Genomic DNA, 8,250 nt, shown 5'->3' with positions numbered 1-8,250 from the left:
CACTCGTGCCCGGGAAATGCCTACTACACAGACCTAAGGAGATGACCACTGGTGCCACAGAGCTACGCAGACCTAAGGAAATGACCACTGGTGCCAGGGAGTCAAGCGCCCACACAATCTCTGACGTTAGGGATCCTTACCTTTGTTTACGACTAGTTGCCCCAAGACTCTCATCTCTGACTCACTGTCCTGAAGGTTGGAGGTCAGCGGTATCAGGACCTGCTGGCGGCGTCATCGCCGCCACGTTTCCTATTTTAAGGACTTTAATGTTTTTCTTTTTTTCATGTGTCTGAGACAGTGCAACATTGCAGATTTATCTCTTAAATTACTGAGCCTAATTATGGAAATCTCACTGCAACGCTTTGCCTCTGTATATCTAGACAATAAATATTTTTGAAACAAAAAAAATCTGGTATTACTGCGTCTCTCACGAGTATCTGTATCTTCTGCTGTTAACTCTGTGTATACTGCAGCTATTTCTTTGCTAGACAGCTGTTGCTTAGAGAAGATCAATATGTTGGGGAAACATTATCCCAAGTTGGAACTTCTTCTGTAGAGTATCCTGACTGCTTCATATGTCGTGGTTCATTTCAATGACAGCACGTCGCCCCCTGTATACCACATCGCTCCAATTCGTTCTAACCTGTGCTGTTAACATGGCCACAGAAACCGAGGCCACAGTGGTGTTTATGGTGTACCTTTACTAACGTAGAGACTTGAGAACTTACACAGAGTCCTTCGCGAATATCTGACTCAATGTTGCTTCATACAAATGTAATAAACATAACAATATCAATAAACAGAAATAAAGAAAAATACTTCAAAGACTGAGAGACATAGAAAGGAAATATGGGAATATGGTCAGAAAAAACTGACCTAGAAAGACAAACAAAAATGCTGAAGTCTCATTAATTTCAGGAATGTATTCCATTCAGGAACTTTCAGGCTACTCCTCGAAGTTGCCAGTGCTCTACATAACTTTAATATCAACCTCAGAAGTTTCATTTTCCTTTAGTGTATTCACATCTAGAAAATAAAGTAAGCAAGCAAGTCTTTTTTTTATCACACGTGACTTTTACACCGACATTTTTCAACTCTATCTAAATTGTGTAGATCCAGACAACAGAAGTAAATGTAAACGAAGAAACTGTACCCAAGTCTATAAATAAGAAAGGAAAACGGCGCAAAGTTTACAGAGAGACAAGTACCTTCCGCCCCACGAGAAATTAATTCTTTCTTTCTCCCTCTGTCGGAAATAACTGGCCATAACTCCAGTACTTGACGTACCTTGGGGTCTGTGGTGTGTGGTGATATGGTTGGTGTGTGGGGAGTGGTTGTATGGTGGGCCTGGAGAGAGCAGTGGCCTCGGGTACTGATACCACCTACTTGGGGTGAGGCAGAAGAGGAGACCTCCTCCTCCTCCTCCTCCTCCTCCTCAGCGACTATCTCCTCGGCCTAAAACTCGAGGCAGGTCACCCTCGGGAGGCTTGTTCCTGTCGTGGTCTCGCATCAAACACGGGTTTAATCAGTTACTAAATGGTCATAAATTGAAGCAAATGACGCGAGATGCGAGAGTATCAGTTATCAGAAGGTGATGGCTCGGCGGCCGCTTTGGGAAGAGTGGAAGCATGAGTGATGACATGCTTATGTTTAGTGCGATGATAATGATGACAGACACACACACACACACACACACGTGTGTGTGTGTGTGTGTGTGTGTGTGTGTGTGTGTGTGTGTCCATCATATACTAATAGTGTCAAAGTTGGCTCGGGTGTATCCTCAATATATATCCTGAGTAACGAAGTAAACGCGTCTTCTCCTGTACCCTATGGTTTTTTTAACATATGTAATAAAGTGCGGCTACCGGCGACACAGTCCCATGTCAGTCTCCTAAATATTCATGTAAGACGTGTACACGACCGACAGCCAATGTGCAACACCCTCATCTGGAGCATCTCTTCATTTCAGCAGTTCACTCATTGAATCTATCCATTTCTTTCTTGGTCTTTCTCTTCCCTCGTACTCTATCATGTTATACTTTCCAAACGGTGGCTCCTTCACAAGAGACATTCACCTGCGCCACTTCCTACAGGCTTGATGGCAAGGAATATCTTTCCCCCACAGCCGCTTCAGCTGATTCACTGAATGTTACCGATCCTTTTACACGCATCGCAAAAACTTCTTTCCCTTCCTGGCCACCTCCCCCACTGACTCTGCCAGCTGAGACGTACCAACCGTGTACAGCTGTAAGTGGTAGTTCCCATTTTGTTCCATAGTGGTACCGTGCAGAGTCACCCCTCTTACCCTTATCTCTTGCAGTCCTATCCTTAAACTGCGATGGTGACAGTACACAGCCCTGACGCACTCCCACATTTATTTCAAACCACTCACTCGTATCACCGTTACCTCTCACATACGCATTACTTCCATTACAAAAGCTCTTAAGAGCATTTAGTAGCCTTCCATGCATGTCGCAGAGGATGCAAACACCCTTATTTTCTCATCTACTCACTTTACCCATACAATGTTTCTATTTACATACACTTGGCACGCATCATCTTTTTCTCTCGTGTTTTCTTCACGATCTACTTGAAGTAAAAGAATGTAGTTTACACTCCCTCTTCCGTTCCTAGATCCTGCTACTTATCCCTTTCCTTAGAAAGACACCAACGATTTTTCTCCATAAGTGAGCAATAATCCTGTTTCGTAAATGATAATATTTGTTAAGATAACACTTTTTCCTTTTTATTTTCTCTGTGCAAGTGAAGGGAAATCAACTTTGTCCTGTCATCTGAAATACATCCATCTTTCCATGCTGGCATATAGTGTTATAACCATACAATAACTTCTCACCACTCTTTACCATTCCACTCACATCCTCATCCACAACACCTGCTTTGGATTTTGTTGGTCATACTTCTGTTCCTCTCACTCCCTGCCTTTCATCACGTTTCCTTTCATATTTGGTTCACATTCTACCATCACTAGACCTTCCGAATCAATACCCATCTCTCTCATGATCTCAGCAGTTCCTTGACGTATTTCTGACACCTTTCACAAACTGCACAGACACATATGAAGTATCTATATGTTTATTAACAATACAATGGATGGTGTGGGTGGCATAGCAGCGCGTGATATGGGCGGGGTTTTGTGGGTGTAGATACTGGCTCTTAAGAAAGCCTGGGCTTCGCTGTGAGCAGGGTAACAGCTCAAGGTGCTAGGCAGTCTGAAAACACGGGAGGGATAGTGGGCGTGAAGAGAGTGAGTTGAGGTGCAGAGATGAGTGTGTGTGGGAGGGAAGATGGCCGCTCGGATGGCCACTCAGGAGATACTCGAGGTGATGTAAGCCTTCAGGAGGGCTCCTGCGTGGCTCTTCTTACCTTCCATGGCCACCCAACAGCCTCGCATCCTCCATTCTCAGTAGTCAGTCACCAGATTCCGTCTTCCACTTTCCATCTACCACGGTCCACTCCCCTCAGGCCGTCTTCACCACACCCTACCATCACACTGTCCTCCATTCTCCACACCCTCCTCATTTACCACACTCCACCTTGCCGTCACACTTCCATCACCAACGTCCACCCATTCCTATCATCACCATTTGTTCATAATGGTCCATTCCACGTATCTCCCTAACACCCCAACGCCCCACGTACCATTTGTATCTTCACATAAACTAACAGACCTATTGTTTTGGTACCAGCTATGGTATGAGGCGGGCCTACTGCACATATGCTTTCCTGATGGTGCTGAGAGATCTTTACCCATGTGAACTGTTGCACATTCCCTCCTACCTAGCCTATCACTACATATCAGATCCCTTTTCCAAAAACTCACCATCTTCAAAATTCGAAACAGTTCATCAGCGGATCTTCATGAGACTGGCGTGTTCTTCCACTTCCCTTCTCTGCAGATTCTTACTTTTGGTCGCAATGCGCTTCTGAGATTCACATCTTAAGTATCGAACAGTAATATTCCTCCCTGTGCTCTTACTCACTTTTTACATGCCATGTGCATCGTAGCACAAAAGCGGTGTTGCCTCACCCACGTCACTTCCTACCACTCAACCCCACCACGTTTCTCCTTCCTAGCTACGGACTCGAGTGTCACCAGCCTCGCCAGGAAGAGCAGCTTCTACTACTGCTGCAGCTTTAAGTGAGGTGCAGATGCACTCACGACCCTGCCTTCAATGAGGTTCATACGAGTCATATCATTTCAGTAGATCGTCGCTGACTCCTTCTATCTCCTTCCTCTCTGATGAATTCTGGATCTCTTACTGTTGATTTACCTTCGCTTTTTTTTTTTTCTTCTCTGAGCTTAAACACGATCAGTCATTATCAACTAAGTTCTATGAATCAATTATTTCGTTTTTTATTCATAACTGCGCTTTACACCGGTGTAGGGAGTTGGCGTTCGTGGTGTCCATTAAAGAGGATCAAAGAAGTTTACGGTTGAGATCCAAGACTTCCTAAGGCTCTGGTTTCGAGAGGAAAGTACCCTGAGCTCCCGTTGTGAGGGGGAACCATTGTTGTAATTACCTCAACTCAGTTGTTGATACGACATATAAAATGAGGAATGACCCTGTCGGCGGCACATGTGATGGTAAAGTGAGGCACACATCATCTGTAATGAAACTTCTCCCAGTAATATCTTGTATATATACAACTTTTTTTTCTGAAAACTTTTCTTGACCGTTTGAAGCGCCGCCACACCCCGGCCATCCATCCTTAACCCCGGCGTCGTTTGGGCTCGTTTTCCGAGGAATTCACCACACCCGTCCTCCTACCCTCACGATCCCGCCACCCAAGGGTACTATACAACACACAAATTCGCCCATTAAGGAGGAGAGAAGAGTTATGGGTGACCTGACCACAACCTAAGAGTTCTCACATCAGTACAACGTCGACAGCAAACGTTTCTTCGTGGGACATAAGCAAGAAAAAGCGAAGAAGCTTTTTAAGACAGGACGTTGAAGAAGCACTGCTCTAACCTAAGGATGATGGATGGCTGGGATAAGTAACGTAATGAAACCGTAAATGCTGGCAATATACAAATGTTTAAAAAGCTACTTGTGGTAGAGAATATTCAAGACATGGTTCCTCATGGGTGAAGAGCCCACTCCCTGCATACCTTACAGCTTACCTTCTTGGCCTCAAAGCCCTTGGTTCGGTGCATGAATTCGAAGTTCATGGCTTGTGCATTGTCGTAGCGAGGATCTAATACGCTTCCACCTCAACCATCCAGCGCCTCACTTAGGGTGTCTCCTAGGACACAGTGATGGGATACTTGCGTCTTCTCACTCATACAAAATGGAGTGATTCCTTGATGGAGACACCCGTACGATGGAAATATGTCGATGACTCTGCCATTGGCGTCATCGCGGACACCAGCCCCCATGGGCAAGACGCCCTTAGTGACACGCCTGACCTCCAGAGCTGGACTGGGGCCAACCACGTCACCAGTTACCAAACCAAGAACGAAGTCACGCACATCAGCCTTGGTTTCATTTATGTTGTACCTTCTGTTGTTTCGCTAGGCCCAAGCCTCCTCAAGGCTGTGTAGTCCACCAGATTTCTCGATGTCATTTCTGGATGACAGGGGAAATTCAGATCTTCCAGTTAACGTTTATGCATTTTTGTCGACCGAAGACACTTGGACTCCTTGCACCTGTGCTTAAAACACATCTACACAATTTTCTGTCTTCTTAGACTCAAAAATGTCTGTCCCGTCTAATCTTCGTCTTTATCCACATCACATCATAAGAAAAGGTGATGAAAAGGGCTTGAAGGATCATTCTTAATCCATCCCACACAACGCTATGAGGCGACCAACAATGTTAACCCTCTCTGCTCTCTTCAACCACCACCTGAATCTCATCCGACAGTCTGGGAAGAAGCTATGGCACCCATACCACCTTCTGCCTCCAGAGATCCTTCATCCCTGAGTAGCAGCTCGACATACCATTAGCTAGTTGAGGCCAGTGGAGCTCATACAGACTCCTACAGGATCAGCCTCATCCCAACCTCTGAGAGCATCATTAAGTATTAATATTTGTGTTATGACTCTGTTTAACACCCCTTCGCTTCTCACTGTCCATATTTCATGTATTTTCACTGTGTATTTGCGGCTTTCAGTGCTAACTCTATCAACTACTGATATTATGTTGATGAAGCAGTTACTCTTTGTGCTTTCTATTTATCTTAACCTTTTGGTGATTACCTGCCTATACAGTAGAGGGAGGGGTTCCAATCAATAATCACCTATTCTTACTGTACGAGACGAGGAGGGATTTTGAGAGTGTTACAGATTTTTAAACTTTTGTATCCTGTTAGTACTTACAGTCTCATCACAGCTTCTTCCATTCATCCACTACTTTGATACTATGAAAATACTTTCTTACATGTTTTCCAAAATGTTTCTTGCTTAACGTCTTGTTATGGTTTGTGGCTGTTGTACCTTTACATCGGTCGAAGAACTGTTCACTCGATGTGTAGTGTGTGTGCGTGTGTGTGTGTGTGTGTGTGTATCAACGTCTATAATGACGTACATGTACCCAACCTTGGGCCACTAGATCCAAGATCGACTCGTGATGTAAGACTGGGTCCAGTGCTCGAAGCTCCTGACGTGTCCCCGCTAAGAGAAGAAGCCGTCACAGGCTGACCACAACGGAGTACGTACATTCTGTCGTTTGGCAATAACCGTCTCCACTGCGGTCGTGGCTCGAGACCTTTTGGGATCGGTACGTATGGAGGCTGATGCTTAGACCGCAGACAGAACACAGTTCATACCATGACGCAACGAAACCTACAATGAATCGTGGCACATAGACTGTTTGTCACCCGTAAACAAGAGTACACCGTAAACACACACACACACACACACACACACACACACACACACACACGACCATATATATGTAGGGAGTTACACAGCACAGTCCACAGACAGACGCCAGCTCAGTCCAAAGCCCGTGCTGATAAACCAGAATCCAAACGTAAATATAACCTCACGGAGTGTCACCATTAATTTCCCCCATAAGATAACTCAAGTCCCCGTCTGTCTCCATTATCTGTCCTCTCCTGCTCCTCCCTCTTCTTATTTAACTCCCATTAGCGCACCACCAGCCTCCAGTCCCAGGCAGTCTTTCTTTGCCTCACCATCCGTTTCAATCTCTCCCTTTTCTCTCATTTCTCTGATTTCTTACCCATTCGTTCATTCAATCGTTTTGTCCTCGCAATTAGTCTTCTTTAACTTTCCTCCAGCATACCTCTGGCTCACCCAGACCACCACATCTCCATTCATTTTTCTTTCCCCACAGATCTGTCTCGACCACCCCGTTGCGACGGACCAGCGCCATTACACCTGTTCCTTTATTAGTCCCTCAGATCGGGCAGACTGTCCGTCATGATGCCCACGCCTGCCCTCCTAAGGCTTCGTGAGTCCTTTGTTTATCTATTTTCTCCTCCCCCACCCTCCAGCCAGTCAGCACTCTGCGTTCAGCACCACATCCAAGCGGGAGATGGTCCTTGCCCTCCCAGCGTCCTTCTCCCCACCACCCCCTCTGTCGCGCTGTCTCTCTCCACCAACCCTTCCCCCCTCCCTAACCACCGCCTCACCCTACCCCACCTTATCAGCTTGGTTCGTGCACCCTTGCTCGATCACACCACACCTGAGCTGTGACTCCATCTTACGTGTGTGTGTGTGTGTGTGTGTGTGTGTGTGTGTGTGTGTGTGTGTGTGTGTGTGAAAAGGTTTGTGACTGAGTGCACGCCTCTGTAAGGGGTACACGCATTTATTTCTATGCATAAGTTTGTACGAATGTACTTAAATGTGGTTGTTCATCTATGGACACGTGTAAGTGTGTATTCATGTGCGTGCACATAACTGTTTGTACGAATGTGTGGTCCTATACACACATACTAGAAGGAGTTTGTGTGTATCTAGAAACAAAGATATAATAAAAGCAAACAGCTTTTTACAGAGCTTGAGTTAACATTAAATTTAACATATACATCAATATGTGATGTTAAAATGATAAAACATGTAAATGATCGAAAATTATCTCATTAAAACTGCATAAACCATATTTTTGATGCCCAATTTGTTCCCTGCAATTATGTGAACAATCATACAGTGTATATACGAAGAGAACAAGTAATTCTTACAGTGTATATACGAAGAGAACAAGTAATTCTTTAGCTGAAAACATTAAAGGTCAAACTAAACGCTCGGGACCGAAGACTGAA

Source organism: Panulirus ornatus, chromosome 14 (assembly GCF_036320965.1).
Source record: "Panulirus ornatus isolate Po-2019 chromosome 14, ASM3632096v1, whole genome shotgun sequence".
NCBI classification, from domain to species: Eukaryota; Metazoa; Arthropoda; class Malacostraca; order Decapoda; family Palinuridae; genus Panulirus; species Panulirus ornatus.
Note: the sequence above shows the minus strand (reverse complement) of the source record.